Raw genomic sequence first — 20,990 nt, 5'->3', positions numbered from 1 at the left:
GGGAGCCTTGGTTGACGAGGGAGGTTGAATATCTAGTAAAGAGGAAGAAGGAGGCTTACATAAGGCTGAGGAAACAAGGTTCAGACAGAGCATTGGAGGGATACAGGATAGCCAGAAGGGACCTGAAGAAAGGGATTAGGAGAGCTAAGAGAGAGCATGAAAAATCCTTGGCGGAAAAGGATCAAGGATAACCCCAACGCATTTTATGCGTATGTGAGAAACCTGAGAATGACGAGAACGAGGGTAGGTCTGATCAAGGACAGTAGTGGGAGATTGTGTATTGAGTCGGAAGAGATAGGAGAAGTCTTGAACAAGTCCTTCTCTTCAGTATTTACGAACGAGAGGGACTGTATTGTTGAAGAGGAGAGTGTGAAACGGACTGTTAAGCTAGAAGAGTTACTTGTTAGGAAGGAAGATGTGTTGGACATTTTGAACAACTTGAGGATAGACATGTCCCCCGGGCCTGACGGGATATATCCTAGGAGTATGTGGGAAGCAAGAGAGGAAATTGCAGTACCGTTGGCAATGATCTTCTCGTCTTCACTGGCAACGGGGGTGGTACCAGGGGACTGGAGAGTAGTGAATGTTGTGCCCCTGTTCAGAAAAGGGAATAGGGATAACCCCGGGAATTACAGGCCAGTCAGTCTTTCTTCAATGGTAGGCAAAGTAATGGAAAGGGTACTGAGGGATAGGATTTGAGAATCTGGAAAGACACTGCTTGATTAGGGACAGCCAGCACGGAATTGTGAAGGGTAGGTCTTGCTTTACAAGTCTTATTGAATTCTTCAAGGAGGTGACCAAGCATGTGGATGAGGGTAGAGCAGTGGATGTAGTGTACATGGATTTTAGTAAGGCATTTGATAAGGTTCCCCATGGTAGGCTTATGCGGAAATTCAGGAGGCATGGGATAGAGGGAAATTTGGCCAATTGGATGGAAAACTGGCTAACCGGTCGAAGTCAGAGTGGTGGTAGATGGTAAATATTCAGCCTGGAGCCCAGTTACAAGTGGAGTTCCGCAGTGATCAGTTCTGGGTCCTCTGCTGTTTGGAATTTTTATTAATGACTTAGATGAGGGAGTCGAAGGGTGGGTCAGTAAATTTGCAGATGATACGAAGATAGGTGGAGTTGTGGACAGTGAGGAGGGCATTTGTCGTTTGCAAAGGGACTTAGATATGATGCAGAGCTGGGCTGAGGAGTGGCAGATGGAGTTCAACCCTGCCAAGTGTGAGTTTGTCCATTTTGGAAGAACAAATAAGTATGCGGAATACAGGGTTAATGGTAGGGTTCTTAGTCAGTTGGAGGAACAGAGGGATCTTGGGGTCTATGTACATAGATCTTTGAAAGTTGCCACTCAGGTGGATAGAGTTTGGAAGAAGGCCGATGGAGTATTATCGTTCATTAGCAGAGGGATTGAATTCAAGAGTCGTGAAGTGATGTTGCAGCTGTACAGGCCTTTGGTTAGGCCACAGTTGGAGTACTGTGTGCAGTTCTGCTCGGCTCACTTTAGGAAAGATGTGGAAGCTTTGGAGAGGGTGCAGAGAAGATTTACCGGGATGTTGCCTGGAATGGAGAATAGGTCGTACGTGGATAGGTTGAGAGTTCTCGTCCTTTTCTCGTTGGAACGGCGAAGGATGAGGGGTGACTTGACAGAGGTTTATAAGATCAGAGGAATAGATAGAGTAGACAGTCAGAAACTTTTTCCCCGGGCACAAGTGTTACAAGGGGACATAAATTTAAGGTGAAGGGTGGAAGGTATAGGGGAGATGTCAGGAGTGGGTTCTTTACCCAGAGAGTGTTGGGGGCATGGAATGCGCTGCCCGTAGGAGTGGTAGAGTCAGAATCATTGACGACCTTTAAGCAGCATTTGGATAGGTACATGGATGGGTGCTTAATCTAGGATAGAAGTTCGGCACAACATCGTGGGCCGATGGGGCCTGTTCTGTGCTGTATTGTTCTATGTTCTATGTTCTAAGCTTAAAATTAGGAATGTTCAATGACAAATGTGCAATTGATACCACCCACAACTCCTCAGTTGAAATTTAAAACAACACTATCAATTAGAGATTGGGTTACTTTAGATTTTGTGCTATGCAATGACAAAGTCTAATTAATAGCGTTATAGTATTGGACTCCGTGAGATCTGACTGTCGCGCAGTTCATTCTGAAACTAGAGATGGAAATTTGAGCAAAGGAAACTAAGAGGGTATGAGTGGCAAGTTGGCTGAGTTGGCAGGTTGGTGCCTTGGGCAAATCACAAAACGCTTTGCTGGTAGACAGGCAACAGCTAGTATTTGAAAAGATACATCATTTGTAACAGATATGCATTTTTCAAATAAATAAAAATCTAATTGAAAAGATAAATCAACCATGGCTAATGAGGCTGGTACAATTGTAACATTAAAAAGGCTTCTGGATGGGTATATGAATAAAAAGGGTTTAGAGGGATATGGGCCGGGTGCTGGCAAATGTGACTAGATGAAATTGGGATATCTGGTTCGGCAGGGACGAGTTGCACCGAAGGATCTGTTTCCGTCCTGTACATCTCTATGTCTCTACTCTCCAGCCTCATTGTTAATACTAGGCTCGAAAACCCGATTAATGACCGATGTCAGGCCAACTGCCTGATGATTTCTTGTCTGTTGCCTGCCTTCCTTCCTTGCACAGAAATTTTACATTCCGATTTTCCAGTTCTCTGGGACTCTCCCTGACGATAATTATTTCTGAAAATCCACCAGCAGTCCTCTACAATCTTCTCCTCTATTTCCTTCAGAAATTTGGCTTGTTATCCTTCCAGTCTGTGTGATTTATCCATCTTCAAACATTGCAGTTTCCACAGCACATTCTCATCAGCACCGACCACGACACTAATCTCTTGCCCTTGACTGTCTTGAAGTTCTGGAATACTGCTAGTTGTCAACCATTGTGAGGACTGATGCAATGCACCTATTTAGTTCATTCTCCAATTCTTTGTTCTCCGATCCTATGTGGTCAGCCTCGTTTTCTAGTTGTCCAAGGTTCACTCTTGCATCTCTTCCTTTCATAGATCTCAACTGAACTCCCAGAGTCTCCTTTTATATGGGGAGCAAGCTTATACGTTCCATATTCTCCAACTTGTTGTTTTTTGAATTATCCTCTGCGGAGAGAGAAAGGCTTCCCAATCTAAAACAAAAGACTGACGGAGAGTATTCCACGAAAGAGACTGCTGAAAGCAACATGTAACTTCACTAATCCTGTTACCTATCATTGGTTAGCACGGTGGCATAACTCTGCTGCCTCAGTGCCAGGGACTCGGGTTCACTTCCAATCTCTGGAGCCTATCTGTGTGGTGTTTGTACAGTCTCCCCATGTTTGCATTGGAGCATTAACTCCTTTCGTCTTTCTAATGACTGTCTCTGTTTATGCCATCGGCAGTACTTTTGCTTTAGGTCGATGAAGAAATGCAGCAAATGCAACCGGTTTTCGTAAAAGCGACCCTGGTACTCGGGCTGTCCTGGGTGTTGAGGAGACTTGCGTGGCCACTTGTGTGAGTGCAGTGTCACTGGCTCCCACTCTATCCCTATCAGTTCCTCAGTCCATCCATCACTGCATGCAGCCTTTCCTCAAGCCACTCCTGAGATTCCCCAGAACTCATCGCCTGGCATTGGATGCTCCCTGTGCAGGGCTGTGTACGCAAAGACAATGGGCACTTTCTGACCCACCAGGGATGGTGGGTAAAGACCCTGCCATTAAATGGAACAGAGTAACTAAAATCCAATTGAAAATCAAATCCGAGTAGACGGGCTAAATGGCATCCATCTGCTATGTCTCTTTCTGGTCTTTTTGTCTAACTTCTGTTTATCCTTCTCCATCTGCAAATAGAAGTTCCATATCGAACATAGTAAATTTACAGCCCAGGAACAGGCCCTTCGGCCCTCCACGCCTGAGCCCATTCAAATGTAATGTCTAAACCTTTCAGTCAATTCCGAAGCATCGGTATCCCTTTGCTCCCTACCTACTCATGCATCTGTCCAGACGCATCTTAAATGAATTTACCATGCCTGCCTCTACCACGTCCGCTGGCAACACCTTCCAAACGCCCACCACCCTCTGTGAAGTACTTGCTGCGTGTATCCTCAAAATTTTCACATCTCATCTTGAAAGCATGACCTCTCGTTGTTGAATCCTGCACCCTGGGAAAAATCTTGTCTCGATCCACGCTGTCTATACCCTTCATGATTTTGTGATCGTCAGTCAGGTCCCCGCTCGATCTCTTTTTTTCTAGTGAAAATGTACCTAACCTACTCAACCTCTCTTCATAGCTCGCACCTTCTAGACCAGGCAACATCCTCATCAACCCTCTCTGCCCCGTCTGCAAAGCGACCACATCTTTTTTGTGACATTGCGTCCAGGACTGTACTCAGTATTCTAAATGCTGTCGAACCAATGTCTTGTACAATTTTAACATGACTTGCCAGCTCTTATATTCAATACCCCATCCAATGAAGGCATGCGTACTATATGCCTTCTTGACCACTCTATCCACCTGTGCAGCAACCTTCAGTGGACCTGCACTCTCAGATCTCTCTGCCCATCAACTTTGCCCAGGGCTCTACCAGTCGTTGTAAAATTAGTTCTAGAATTAGACTTTCCTAAATGCATCACCGCACATTTGTCTGGATTGAAAGCCATCTGCCACTTTTCCGCCCAACTCTCCATTCTATCTATATGCTTCCATATACTCTGACAGTCCCTTATGCTTTCTGCTACTGTTCTAAATGATGTATCTTTTCAAATACCAGCTATTGCCTGTCTACTGGCAAAGCGTTTTGTGATTTGCCCAAGCCACCAAACTGCCAACTCAGCCAACTTGCCACTCATAACCTCGTAGTTTTCTTTGCTCAAATTTTAATCTCCAGCTTCAGAATGAACTGCGTTACAGTCAGATATCAGAGTCCATTAATTTAACGTTATTAATTCGACTTTCTCATTGCATAGTACAAAATCTGAAGTAGCCCGATCTCTAATTGATAGTTTTATGTTAAATTTCAACGGCGGGGTTGTGGGTGGTATTATTTGTACATTTGACATTGAACATTCCTACTTTTGAGCTTTTTATGGAGGGAAGGATATTGATGAAGCAGCTGGAGATAGCTTGGCCTGGGATATTTCGCTGAAGAATTGGGCCATTGTAATGAATTACTTGGAGGTGCACAGTGAAGTAGGGCTGAGTCAGCATGACGTTGTCAAGGAGAGATACCGCTGACACGTCTGTCAGAATTCTTTCAGAAGATAATGTGCAAGTTTGACAAAGGAAGGATGTGATTTGATTGGCTAATTGGAACTCTGCGAAATATGAATCTGCCTTAAATTGAATTTTATTCATCTATTGGTTACAAGTTGCATAAGCGGAAATATAAAAACAGCTAAAAATTAATAAAAAAACAAATTCAGCACTAGCTAAATACAATAACGATGGTGAGTGCTCGTGTTTTGGATACCCACCTCCATCCACCTACTATATTCTCTAATACATTCTCCTCAAACCCACCCCACTCGCATTTATCTCGCCACGGTCAAGGCCCCGATCCTCATTGCTGATAAAGGGCTTTTGCCCGAAACACCTGTTTTGCTGATCCTCGGATCTTGCCTGACCCACTGTGCATTTTGAGCACCACTCTAATTTTGGAGGATCTTACCTGGGATGCAGAGGAAGTTGTGGTGGAAGTGTAAAGGTTCAGTGGTCGTGGCACATGTATGGACCAACCACATAGATAAAACTATGACAGACCTTCTGCTCAGGGATATTAAGAGCTAGGAAGAAAATTTCTGAAAAAGCAGAACCAAAAAGGTAATGATCTCTGGATTACTACTTTAGCCACGAGCTAATTGGCACAAGGTCAACAATATTAAGCTGGTAGATGCGTGGCTCAACGATTGGTGTGGGACAAATGAATTTGAAGCCATAGGACATTTGCACCTGTACCGGAGAAGCAAAGACTTGTACCAATGATGTGGTCTTCATCCGAACCGTGCTTGGACCAGAGTACTGGGGGATCGCATATCGAGCGCAGTAGACAAGGCTTTAAACTTAATAAGGCGAGTGTAAGGAAGGTCAGATATTGGCGAAATTAGAAAACCCTAGTTAAAGGAGGAGGTAACAGGGCAAAACTCAGAAGTTATTAAAATGTCCAGGACAAACACAAATATGACAGAGCATATGGAGAGTGTTTGCAATCAAACTTCAAGCACACTGAGGAAACGAATGACAATGTGAAGAGGAAAGGTTAATACAGGAATTACTATATGCAGCATAAGGAATAGGGTAAACGAGCTCGTGGCACAGATCCACATTGGCAGGTATGACGTGGCGAGCATCACGGAGACAAATCTGCAAGGGAATCAGGATTGGGAGCTGAATATTCAAGGATATACATCTTATTGAAAAGATAGGCAGGTGGGCGGAGGAGATGGGGGTGCCTTACAAGTAAGAAATAAAACTAAATCAATAGTAAGAAATAAAGTAGGGTCAGATGTTGGGGCATCTGTGTGGGCTGATGTGCCATAGTGGGGTCATGCTCTAAGAAAAGGCTTGTTCTATGTTTTTCTATCACTTGACTCTTATTCAGGTTGTACAGCTATTCTGAATTTCTGTATCTCCAAGTGCAGACGACATGTTTTGTTTTTCTCGCCTAGTGTGGCGCCTCAACTTTTTTTTTACAGTAAGTGCAACAGTGGGCGTTTGTTCTAATAATTTACTTCCAATTCAAGGAAGACGTGAGAATATGATTTGAACTCCGGCAGTGTGTCCATTAGGTGCAATTTAATTGATTCTTTATCCTCATCACACTCACTCTTTCAAACAAACAATGAATTATTCCGTAAAGTCTGTAGATTTCAGCACTGATATTGCTGGGGATGTTACAAAGGACATACTTCAGTGTCACGGAAAATATAAATGTTCCAGTGCAAGATACCAAATCCGAATCCATCCTAACTTGTTTAAAAGTTGATAAATAATACATGCAGAGTTGGCAGAGCGTACGTAAAAGGAGGGTTCAACTCTGTGTTCAAAATGCTATTTCTGGCTCCCTCATAAAAAAGACCTTAACTACATTGCTCTGGAAATTAACAAAAATAAGAAGAGACTGGAATTCTTAGTTCTTCTTCTGTGAATGCCATCTGGATAACAGGAAAAAAATCAAGGTTTTTATGTGATATTCATAAGTGATGATGGTGAGAATATGGAAGATACGGGCAGTGGAATGATAAACCATTTTGTGGAAGGCACAAAGATTAGCTGGGTAGTTCACAGTGAGGAAGAAACGGTTAGTTTGCAGGAGGGTATAAACAGATTATTCAGATGGCCAGAACAATGCCCAATAAAGTGTAACACAGATAAATGTGAAATGATGCACGTCAGAAGTAACAAGACAAGAGAGTACTCAATCTATGAAGAGGGGATAAATTTGATCGGTATTTCTTTGCAACAGGGAATGTTGAAGAGGTGTATAAGGCCATAAGGGGTAGGGACAAGATGAATAGCTGTTCCATTCAGTGGAAGTTTAAAGAACAAAGGAAAACTACTGACAATATTCCAGCTGACTGCCACCATTATTACTGAAGCAGTAAGATTGAGACAGCTTTTCCTTCACTATAATACAGATTTCCAGCTATAATGGTCTTATTTCTCTGAATCATAATAAGTTCCTTCACAGGTATTAGCTTTGACAAACAGCAAGTTTTCCAAACATTTCCTGCTAGTTGTTCACCACAGCACTCACCACCCCACCCCAACCCAACATGCATGGTCCGATGATTTTGCTAACTGTTTTTTTGATTCAGTTCCATGTTTGGGTGTCTTGAACGTGTGATTCCGAACAGGATGTTAGTATTTGAGACAGGCTACTTTGAATGGATAGGAAAACACCAGTGTCCCAATTGAACTCAAACCCATTCTTCAGCACCATTTTATAATCCTCAGGTACTGGAGCTGGCTGTTTCACTTTCCGAAATATGGGAACACTATTTAGGTTTAGCTGATGAGTGGCAAACAAGAATAATTCTTTAATTTGACCAGGCAGTAATTATCTCAGATAGGAAAGAATCCAGAAGCCTTCTATTGATGTCAGTGACATAATCAATATCCAAAGACAAATATCCAGTGTATAAAGATTGATAAGAAATTCAACTGGACTAGCCATGGAAAAACAGCATTTCAGATGATTTGAGTAACTCACCTCCTAAAGCTCCCCAAAATCTTTCCATTACTTACATGGCACCAGGCAGAGAGCGTAAAAGAAGACCCGCTGGTGCCTGGATGATTACCATGCAAGAACTGTTGTTGAGGGAAATGTAGACGGCTAGTTAAACACTGCCTCCATGAGTAGTCAGTAATACTGAGTGGTTTCAATACTGACACACAAGATGCACGGTATAGACTCTGTCCCAATAGCACTATGGATTACCAATACCAACTGCACTGGGGCTTCTCAGGGGCAATTAATGCCGGTCTACCTCCGTTAAAATCCCACACGAATTAAAAAATTAACTCAATTTTCCAATAATTGTTGAACAATGCAGATTTTCTTATTGATCTGATGAGCCTGTAGCTATCTCTGAAGTTGTAGAAACCATTTCACGCATAAAAAAAAAAGACTAACTCACAACTCAGGCACAGGGAATACAAGATAACACAGCATTTAAGAAGCTGCTAATTCGTCACTACAAATGTCATGGCAGAGTAAGCTATAATCTCGGTACAAGTGAGATTAATGCATTTTGTTGGCTTTTGGCTGGCATATATCTGTTGGGCTGTAGGGCCTATCTTTATGCCGTATGGCTTTATGAATTGAATTCTTGAGAACAGAAGATGTAATCCCACTATTTCCATCGCTGTGAGGATCATGTGGTGAGGAATACACAATCTTCTGACTTGAATCAATATCATTGTCCCTTCATTGTCACTTGTTCAGAATGCTGTGGCTCTCTTTGAAACATGTATCTAAATTCATGTGGGTCTGGAGTCACATATCGACCAGACCAGGTAAGGATGGCAGTTTCCTTCCCCATAGGACATTAGTGAGACAGGTGAGCTTCTACTCACAATCTATTCATGCTCACCATCAGCGTGGTAATAACAAATTTGAATTCAAATTCCACCATCTGTCATGGCAGGATTCGAACCCACTACCCAGAACATTATCTGGGTCTCTCGATGAGCAGTTCAACTATAATAAACTAAGCCACCGCCTTACCCAATCCCCCAGAGCATGAATAACTTGTGTAATATGATTTGCCATAGTTTTTGCACTCATGCTGACATTGACTTCCTTATCTAGACATGGATATTTTTTCTCTGTCATGCAATTCCTCTTGTCTCACGAATATACTTTAATTGAGACGTCTTTAGTATCCCCTTAAGTATTTGCCAAGTTTCTTCATCTGTCCTGCTTTTGACTGCTCACACCCTCGCTGACGATGGCTGAAAATTACTCTTCCAAAGAGGTTTCTTCCCTTGCTTTTAATTTGTACCTGGACTGATCTTCATTTTGTCTCCTCTTGCCAATATCACTTATTAATATAGCCCTGGTATCATCCTTAACCAATACATCAATTCCACCTCCTTTACCTATCCTTTTGGAATACCGAGTACCCATGGACAGTTCACTGTCCAGTGCTGATTTTCCTGTAACCATGTTTCAATCATTCTTACAAGGTCCTACCCACTTATCTCTTTATCTCATGCCAGCTCATCAATTTTATTCAAAATGCTGTGTGCTTATAGGCCTAAGGTTTTTAAATAAGTTATTTTGATTTGTTTTTCTCCTTTAATATTTTCTTGAGTACGAACTTCCTGATCTCACACACCTCACTCCTTTACACCCCCCCATACATTCCATCTTCATTTGTAAATCTCTGATAAACACCTCTATAATTTATTCCTTGCTCCATCTCACATATTTTGGACTGTTTTGAATCCTTCTCGCAGCATGGTCCTGAGACTGGCTGTGCCTGATGCCCTACTCACCTCTACCTTCTGCTCAGTTCCTGAACTGCTGCTCTGTTTCCCAGCCTCCTGGTTTATTAGTTTAAATCCACCCAATTTGTACTAGCAAACCTCCCCACCAGGATGTTGGTGCTCCTCCACTTAAGATGCAATCTGTCCATATTCTAAAGCTCCACCTGTCCTGGAAGAGAGTCCAATGATCCAGGAATATGAAACCCTCACCCCTAAGCTAGCTGTATAACCATATGTTAATCTATAATGCCTTCCTAACCCTTAACTCTTTTACACGAGGCACTGGGTGTAATTCGGACATTACAGAGAATTGATTTTTTCACACACACACACACACACACACACACCCTGCATTACTTTGCAGAAGAATTCTAGTAACCTTATAAATGATCAGAATGATAGGTGGAATAAAGGAATTAGTTAAAGGTAGAGTGCAAGAAATTAGAATAATGAAAATACTCTTCATTGATCAGAACAGACGAAGATGTATACTTATTGCAGTTATCAAAATAATGAAAAAAAGTCAGGGTAAAATAAGAATCCTCTGTTTCTCTTAGCTAGCATTACAGCATTCCTTTTCAAGATCGTCAGCACAAGACCTCGGAGTGAGATAAGGGAAATGTTTTTTTTTACTGAGAGAGCTGTTCGGATTTGGAAAGCCCTGCCTGGGAGATTTGTGAATGAAGATTCAGGAGGGAACTGGATATATATTTGAAAATTCCGAATTTAAAGGTCAGCAGTGAAAAAGGGGGCAAATGGGAGGATTTGGGAGACATTCCACAAGCTGATGTATACGCAGTGGCCCAATAGCCTCCTTGTGTACATTAAAGTTCTGTTCTCTAACATGTACAAATGCAAGTCAAAGCCAGTATCAGATTATTTCCAGTTGTAAATGTTGGGAAATATCTGATCATTTTGCTGCAGCATAACCATTTAAAATGCAAGTATTGCAAGGTCAGCTTGATGATGAAGTCTTATTAGTAATCAGTATATGAAAATTTTAAATCTTGTATCCCAATTACTAAATCAAATCTTTCCTTTCCTTTGCGACAAATCTCTTTGAAATTGTCTGACCGTTCACTCACAAGGAAGTATGTTCATCGTTCTTTTACACATTTCACAATAAATACCATTCATTCTAAAAATTGCAAGGTTTCAAATTATTGTTCACTTCAATTTAATAACACAATTCATTTACGTAAACTAATATTCTCTGTTCATGTTGAATTTTTGTCATTTTCCAATTGTTCGTAAAGAGCTGATGCTCGCACATTTAGTGAGAAATTAAACTGATTGAATATATAAAAATATGTAAGTACGCTATTTATATATGATGGTTCAATCGTTTTCTCACTCTAAAAATACAATCATTCAGAAGCCAACGAATTTCCAAAGGTTGGAGCGAGGATGTATCCATTTGAATACTGACAGTGAGTATGTGATTGTAGTGAATTTTGAGAAGATTTGTAGCTCATGTTGACGTTTTGGGTGGAGGTTTGCTCGTTGAGCTGGGAAGTTCATTTCCAGACGTTTCAACATCTTCATCTTCAGTGGACCTCAGGCGAACCAATGCTGAAAATTCTTGCTTTCGATTTATATGTTTGGGTTTCTTTGGATTGGTGATGTAATTTCCTGTGGTGAAGTCACATCCTGTTTCTTTCCTCAGTGGTAGAAGTGGAGTTCGAACTCGACGTGTTTGTTGATCGTGTTCAGGTTGGAATACCATGCTTCTGGGAACACTTTTGCGTGCCTCTATTTGGTTTGTCCTAGGATGGATGTGTTGTCCCAGTCGAAGTGGTGTCCTTCCTCATCCGTATGTGAGAATGCTAGTGAGAGAGGATGATGTCCTTTTGTGCTTAGTTGGTGTTCATGTATCCAAATGTATGTAATTGTTGATCACCACTATAGTCAGATAACATGTTCTTTGTTCGATATTAAATAAATTATACATTCTTTATTTTTGTATCATAAAATGTTGGCAGGAAAGTATATTTTAGTTCCATAAATATCTGAACATATTACATCAACCTAATTGTTTTCCGAGATGATGCAATTATTATTTGGTTGAATACAAATATTTCACATTTTTGTGAACCACAATTCACGAACATAGCAAATATATGATTTTTTTTTTTCAGATCAGCTTGCAATCATAACCTACATTGAAAAAAGATTTTGGAAGATTTGAATTCAGTCACCGCTTCCAGTGAGACTGGGTAAGACATTGTTCTGCTCTTAAATGAATCCAGAGAGCTTACACCTGGGTCAGAGCAGTCATTCAAACATTATTTCACAACAAATTATTTCGACTCCATCTTCGGTCTGAGCATTGCCCGGGGGCGGATGAATAGACATGGAGTATCAGAATCACAACGTACAAGTTACTTCTGGTGATGGCATCTGGCCTGCCTGCCAGACTCCAACCATCTGCCACCTGGACCAGACACTGGGTGAAGACGTCAACAAGTTGACAGTATTCTGCAGCACATTTTGTCTCGCAAAGAAACCTCTAAAACCGTGTTTAATAAATGTCACTTTCACATTCATCAGTATCAAAATAAAATTGTACATCTCTGTTGATGGACCAAAAAACAATACATGGGTCACCCAACATAATCTATCTGAAAAAAACAGCTGTTAATAACTGAACTTGACGGATTCTGTCTAGTGTAAGTCGTCACACACGTATTGTACTGGTACTCAGGTGACTGTAAGAATGCACACCATTAGTGGACGTCTTGGCCTAACGCCCTTACAAAGCTTCCTGATTTCAAAGACATCACTCCCTCACACATTCAACAATTGATAAAAATCCACAAGCTGGGTGAAACATGAAATACAGAACAGTGCATCACAGTGCAGACTTTTTGAACCTTGACGTCCAGCCAACCTTTTATCCTACCCTAAGATCAGACTAACCGACATACCCTTCATTATTCTATCATTCATTTGTCTATCCAATAGTCTATCCAATTTATCCCCAATGCAGCTGACTCTACTACAGTTGCCAGTAGTACATTCCAACCATCCACCATTCTCTTTGTAAGGAGCCGACCTCTGACATCTCCACTAAACCTTCCCCCAATTACATAGAAAACATAGAAAAGTACAGCGCAGTACAGACCCTTCGGCCGTCAATGTTACGCCGACTGAAACGTACCTAACCTACACTAGCCCAGTAACCTCCATATGCTTATCCAATGCCCGCTTGAATGACCATAAAGAGGGAGAGTCCACCACTGATACTGGCAGGTCATTCCATGAACTCACAAACTGCTGAGTAAAGAATCTACCCCGAACATCTGTCCTCTACCAACCTCCCCTTAATTTAAAGCTGTGTCCCCTAGTAACAGCTGACTTCATACGCGGAAAAAGGTTCTCACTATCAACTCTATCTAAACCTCTAATCATCTTGTACACCTCTATCAAATCTCCCCTAAACCTTCTTTTGTCCAATGAGAAAAGCCCCAAGTGCCTCAGCCTTTCCTCATATGATCTTGCTACCATGCCAGGCAACATCCTGGTAAACCTCTGCACTCGTTCCAATGCCTCCACATCCTTCCGATAGTATGGCGACCAGAACTGTACACAAAACTCCAGATAAGACCGCACCAGAGTCTTACACAACTGCAACATGACCTCAGGACTCCGGAACTCAATTCCTCTACCAATAAAGCCCAGTTCGCCATATGCCTTCTTCACAGCACAATTTACCTGGGTGGCAACTTTCAGAGATCTGTGTACATGGACACCAAGATCCGTCTGCTCATCCACATTACCAATTAGCCTACCATTAGCCCAGTAATCCATCGTCTTATTACTCCTACCAAAGTGAATGACTTCACACTTAGCCACATTGAACTCCATTTGCCACCTTTCTGCCCAGCTCTGCAACTTATCTATAACCCGCTGTAAACTGCCACACCCTTCTTCGCTGTCCACCACTCCACCGACTTTCGTATCCTCCACAAACTTGCTCACCCAGAAGTCAAGCCCCTCCTCCAGGTCATTTATAAAAATGACAAACAACAATGGTCCCAAAACAGATCCTTGTGGAATACCGCTAGTAACTGCACTCCAAGATGAACCCTTACCATCAACTACTACCCTGTGTCTCCTTCCAGCCAACCAATTCCTAATCCAAACATCTAATGAAACCTCAATGCCATACCTCTGTAATTTTCGCAGTAGACTACCATGGGGTACCTTATCGAACGCCTTGCTAAAATCCATATGCACCACATCTCCTGCTTTACCCTCGTCCACTTCCTTGGTCACCTTCTCAAAGAACTCAATAAGGTTTGTGAGGCACGACCAGCCCTTCACAAAACCATGCTGACTATCCTTGATCACGTTATTCCTATCCAGATGTTCATAAATCTTATCCCTTACAATTCTCTCTAAGACTTTGCCCACAACAGAAGTGAGACTCACTGGTCTATAGTTTCTAGGGCTGTCCCTACTCCCCTTCTTGAACAAGGGGACCACATTCTCTCTCCTCCAGTCTTTTGGCACTCTTCCTGTAGACAACGATGACATATAAATCATGGCCAATGGCTCCGCTATCTCCTCCCTAGCTTCCCAGAGGATCCTGCGATAAATGCCATCAGGCCCAGGGGACTTATCTATTTTCACCTTTTCCAGTATTCCCCGGACCTCTTCCCTACATACCTCAAAGCCGTCCATTCTAATCACTTGTGAATCAATATTCACATCAGCAACAATGTTCTGTTCCTGAGTGAATACTGACGAAAAGTATTGATTTAGTGTCTCTCCAATCTCCTCTGCCTCCACGCACAACTTCCCACTACTATCCTTGACTGGACCGATACCTACCCTAGTCTCCCTTTAGTCCTGACATAACTATAGAAAGCCTTAGGGTTTTCCCTAATCCTACCAACCAAGGAATTTTCATGTCCCCTTCTCGCTGCTCTTAGCTCTCTCTTTAGATCCTTCCTGGCTACCTTATAACTCTCAATCGCCCCAACTGAACCTTAAAGCCTCATCTTTACATAGCCCGCCCTCTTACCTTTCACAAGGGATTCCAATTCCTTATTAAACCACGGCTCCCTCACAAGACCCTCCCTGCCTGACTGGTACATACTTATCAAGGACACCCAATAGCTGCACCTTGAACAAGCCCCACATATCATTTGTGTCCTTCCCTTGAAACCTATTTTTCCAATCCACAATTCCTAAGTCATGCGTCACCGCATCAAAATTTCCCTGCCCCCAGCTATAACTTCTGCCCTGCAATGCACACTTATCCCTCTCCATCACTAGAGTAAAAGTCACTGAGTTGTGGTCACTGTCCCCGAAGTGCTCACCTACCTCCAAGTCTAACATCTGGCCTGGTTCATTACCCAGTACGAAATCCAGGATGGCCTCACCTCTTGTTGGCCTGTCTACATATTGTGTCAGGAAACCCTCCTGCACACATTGGACAAACACCGACCCATCTAACGAACTCGAGCTATAGCTTTCCCAGTCAATATCTGGGAAGTTAAAGTTCGCCATAACAACCACCCTACTACTTTCACTCTTCTTCTGAATCATGCTTGCAATACTTTCCTCTACGTCTCTCGGACTATAAGGAGGCCTGTAGAAAACTCCTAACAGGGTGACCTCACCTTTCCTATTGCTAACCTCAGCCCAAACTACCTCAGATGGCAAGTCTTCCTCCATCGTCCTTTCCACCAGTGTAATACTATCCTTGACAAGCAATGCCACACCTCCCCCTCTTTTACCCCCACCTCTGACCCGACTAAACCATTTAAACCCTGGAACCTGCAATAGCAATTCCTGTCCCTGTTCTACCCACGTCTCTGTAATGGCCACAACATCGAAGTCCTAGGTACCAACCCACGCTGCAAGTTCACCTAGCTTATTTCTTATACTTCTGGCATTGAAATAGACACACTTCAAGCCACCTTCCTGTTTACAGGCATTCTCCTTCGAGATCGATGCCTTGTTCCTAATCTCCCTACACTCAAGGTCCTGTACCCTAAAGCTACAGTCCAGGTTCCCATGACCCTGCAGAGTTAGTTTAAACCCTCCCAAGGAGCACTAGCAAACCTCCCCCCAGGGATGCTGTTGCCCCTCAGGTTCAAGTGGAGACCTTCCAAGAAAGTTTTTCTCCCTCGTGATAGATATTTGCACCATGGGAAAAAGTATCTGGCTATCCACTCTATCTTTGCCTCTCATCATCTTTTCCACCTCCAACAAGTCCTCCCACATCCTTCTTTGCTCCTCTGAGAAAAGCCCTGAACTCTTCTTTGTTAGCAACCTGATAAAGATCCTCAGAACCCTCATTAAAGTTTCCACATCCTTCCCACAATGAGGCGACCAGAACTGATCACAACATTCTATGTGTGATATCACCAGGGTTCCATACAGCTGCAGCATAACCTTAAAGCTCTTAAACTCTATACCCCTGCTCAAGAAAACTTCATACAGCTTCTTAACAACATTATCAAACTGGGTGGCAACTCTGATGGTGCTATGACATGGAACACGAGATCACCTTGTTCCTCCACAATGCAAGAGTCCTGCCTATTTTTCTGCATTCAAATTCGACCTTTCAAAATGAATTGCTTCAAACATTTCCAGTTGAACTCCATCTGCCACTGATCAGTCCCATTGCAAACTACAACAACCCTCCGCACAATCAACAACATCAACAATCTTTGTTTCTCGACAGACTTACTAACCTACTCTTCCACTTCTTCATCCAAGTGAGTTATAAAAATCACAAACAGCAGTGGTCCCAGAACTGATCCCAACGGAACACCACTGATCACTGGGCTCCAGACTGAATACTTCCCATTTACCACCACTTTGTGACTTCTATGTGCCAGCCAAATCTGTATCCAGTCAGACAGGTTTTAATGCATCCCATCACTCCTTCCTTTCCGAATGAACCTGACTTGGGGAATATTATCAAACGCCTTGTTAAAATCCATGCATTCCACATCCACTGCTCCACCGTCTTCAATGTGTTTAATCCCATCCTCAAAGATTTTAATAAGTTTTGTGAGGCATGTCCTGCCCCTCACAAAGCCATGCTGACAATTTCTAATCAAACACTGATTTTCGAAGCCATCATAAATTCTAAGTTTGTGAAAAGATTTGTAGCTCGGGTGCACGTTGTTGTGGTTTTGTTCGCCGAGCTGGGAATTTGTGTTGCACATATTTCGTCCCCTGTCTTGGGGACATCCTCAGTGCTTGCAGCCTCCTGTGAAGTGCTTCTGTGACCTTTCCTCCGGCATTTGTAGTGGTTTGTATCTGTCGCTTCTGTTTGTCAGTTCCAGCTGTCCGTTGCAGTGGCCATAACGTAACGAGGACATACCACAACCCAAAGTACTGGCCGCACTACCATACATCAAGAGCATTTCCGAACTGACAGCCAGACGACTGCGACCACTAGGACTCATAACAGCACACAAACCAACAGCCACTCTCAGACAACACCTCACCAGGACGAAGGACCTGGCACCCAGCATGAGCAAAACCAATGTAGTGTACAAAATCCCATGCAAGGACTGCACAAAACACTACATAGGACAAACAGGAAGACAGCTTACGATCCGTGTCCATGAACACCAACTAGTCACAAAATGACACGACCAGCAATCCTTAGTAGCCACACTCGCAGATGACAATCAACATGAATTCGACTGGGACAACACTACTATTATAGGACAAACCAGACAGAGAACAGCCAAGGAATTCCTAGAGGCATGGCACTCATCCACAGATTCAATCAATAAGCACATCGACCTGGACCCAATATACCGGCCACTGCAGTGGACAGCTGGAACTGACAACCAGAAGCAAAAGATTCAAACCACTACAAATACCGGAGGAAACATCACAGAAGCGCTTCACAGGAGGCTCGCAAGCACTAAAGATGTCACCTAGACAGGGGACGAAACGTTGCAACACAAACGCCGAGCTCGGCGAAGAGAACCACAACAATAATAAATTCTGTCTCTCAGAAAACCCTCCAATACTTTGCTCAATACTGATGTAAGACTGACTGCTCTGTAATTCTCAGGATAATCCCTAGTACCTTCCTTGAACAAGGAGTAACATTTACCGCCCTCCAATCATCTGGCACTACTCCAGTCGACAGTGAGGATGTAAAGATCATCGCCAAACGTGCAGGAATCACTTCCGTGTCTTCCTGCAATAACCTCGGGTTTTGTCCGTCTGGCCCAAGGTATTTGTGTATTCTTGTGCTTGGACTTCAATCAATCTGTACTTCACCTCAAAATGTCTGCTCCCTGTCCAAACAAATGATTGACTGCTTTCCATTTCATGTCCATATGCAGTGCTGCCTTCTGGAACAAGTATGGTTCCCAATATCGTGTCAATCATGGAATGGAAAACATGGGAAGGCACCAATGCCTTCCCGATGAAGGGCTGATGTCCAAAATTTTGACTCTCTTGTTCCTCAGATGCTGCCCGACTGGCTGTGCTTTACCAGCGCCACAGTACCTGCAGTTCTCACTTTCTGTATTAGAGCTCTCCCCTCTGCGCACTGAACAGGGAATTTAGCAGCAGAAACTCATTGCATGTGGAGCTGACTGTTGAGTTCTAGAAAGTTGTATTTGATGAACACATTTATTAAAAGAGAAATTTCATTCAATAAATATTCGTTCATTCCCAGAGTTACAGCTTTGGTTCATGAATTGGGCAGCTTGAGAAGAAACAATGAATGTCTGAAGAACTTCGCGTTATAGAGTATTCCAGGTGTAACATTCCAGGCTGGATGTCCTCTACCTTAATGCTGGGAATATTATCCGACAGACAGATATATATGGGAACAAGGTGAAATGGGAAAGTGTGACATTTTTGCCATCACAGATATGTGTTTGAGGGAGGTGAGGGCTGAGAACTCAATATCCTGTGGTACAAGATCTATAGGCAGGACAGAAGATGTGGTAAAAGAGTAAGTGGGGTGGCATTATTAATTATGCAGTCAGTTACTGCAGTAAGAAGGATCTTCTAATAAGGCTTGGTGGGTAGAGCTCAGGATCAAATCCATGACAGACACACCGCTGGAGATATATTGTAGACTACCAGATAAAAGAAAGTACAGGAGCTGATATAAAACCCATTTACTGAGGTGTGTTAATACAACAATAGGATCATCATATTCAGGCATTTCAATTCCAAACATTCATTCGGGCAATGATAACTTATTTAGAGAGGGCAGATGCCTTGAAATTTATTCTACAGAGCTTCTTATATCAACTTGTAGCAAACACATCAATGGGCGGGGCTATGCTGGGCCTCACCGTGGGGAACGAAGCCAGTCAGAAGTTGTATGCAGGATTGGGAGAGCATGAAAGGACCAGTGACCGTGACCCATAATCAAAAATGTTTGAAAAATAAAAGCTTTTTGGATTGGGGAGACTGATTTTATGAAAAAAAAAGACAGGATCTGGCCAAAGCGCAGTTGCTTCAGGGTGAAACTGTAGCAGAACAGCGTGGGGCGGGGGTTAGGGGTCACTTGATCAAAATGGAATTGACAGTGTCGGCCCAGCATGTTTAACCGAAGATGAATTTTAGGAAAACAAGCCCAGAAAACCTCGGGCGTCGACACAAATTCCGAACAGAATTAATAAGGAAAGAGAAGCTTAATGCAGTTACAAAGTGCGCAGTTCAATGGAGGTCCAAAAAGAATATAGAAAGTGTAGGGCTAAACTTAAAAACTCAGAAGAGCAGAAGTGGAGGCGGGGAGTTGAAACATTATATAGGGTAAGATTAGCAAGAATTCAAACACATTCTTTCGGTTTATTAAGGAGGAGAGGATAACGTGGGAGAGAATTGGGAGTGTTAGGGACCAAGGGGGTGCACGGAGCCAGAGAATATGTTAAACACGGACTTTCTTTCGGTCTTAAGTTTGAAGAAGGAGTTCCTGGATTCAGAGAGAGTGACCGTGTGATCCTTGCGTGAACTGATACAGAAGCTGACGAAGTATTAGAAGTTTATGCGGGATAGAGAGTGGGCAAATCCACAGATCAGGATGAGGTTTATCTTAGGCTGACGTGGAAGATGAGTCTTAACGTTGCATTTTCGTTTTGCCTCTGGCCACAGAGAAGGTGTGATAGGACAGGATAACATCTAATATTGATACAACTTTCAAATAGAGTGCTAGAAGTGCCACATGGGAGTAAAGACCTCCAAGTCCCACATCAGTGAGAGGGAAACAACTGTGGAAAATTCTGTGGACAATTGAGGCTGGCTCATTAAATATATTCAGGGTTGAGTCAGACGGTTTTCATACAAGGTTTATGGTGAAAATGTGGACAAGTGGAATGGGGGATTATCAAAATCGATCTCACCTAATTGAGTGGAAAAGCGGACTCAGTGAGAGGATAGACATACTGTTGTCCCTATGTCGAATTGTATGATTTTTACAATAGCCTTGTATTCACTGGAATATCAACCTCTCTCGCTATGGAGTGAGACACAATTTGGAATGCAGTCGACGCATTCAGGGAATTCATAAATGCACTGAATTCATAAATGCCATAAATGCCCTATTAGACAGAAAGGACCAAGGGACTGTGACAACGCAGATTGGCTGTCGGGGTGAAGATTAGCATCAGCCCAGTCAGCACTACTGAAAGGAAGACCTCAGTAAGACACCCTCTAAGACCAGGCAGTGACGTTGGCTGGAGAACAGGTAGTCAGTGGCCAGGTATCAAGGAGTGTCTAATGACCAAGTACTACATCACTGCAGTGTCTCCCTTCTTCCCTAACCAAAGCTAAATGTGAAGGGGTAGAGAGAGACATGCTGTTGGTAGCAGACTAAGTAGTAATGTTTGGCTCAAGAAGCTTTGGAAAGCAACAGCTCAGCAAAAACTACAGGCAAGCTCAAATAAAGTCCTTTTAACTTTCGTGTTGCAGCAGTGGGGATAGCAGTTAAGACAGTTGTTCGTTCCTCCTACGGGATGTGGGAGCTCAGGAAAATTTCCACTCC

This window comes from Chiloscyllium punctatum, chromosome 33 (genome assembly GCF_047496795.1).
Source record: "Chiloscyllium punctatum isolate Juve2018m chromosome 33, sChiPun1.3, whole genome shotgun sequence".
NCBI classification, from domain to species: Eukaryota; Metazoa; Chordata; class Chondrichthyes; order Orectolobiformes; family Hemiscylliidae; genus Chiloscyllium; species Chiloscyllium punctatum.
The sequence above is the reverse complement of the archived record's forward strand: the minus strand, read 5'-3'. Positions refer to the sequence as shown.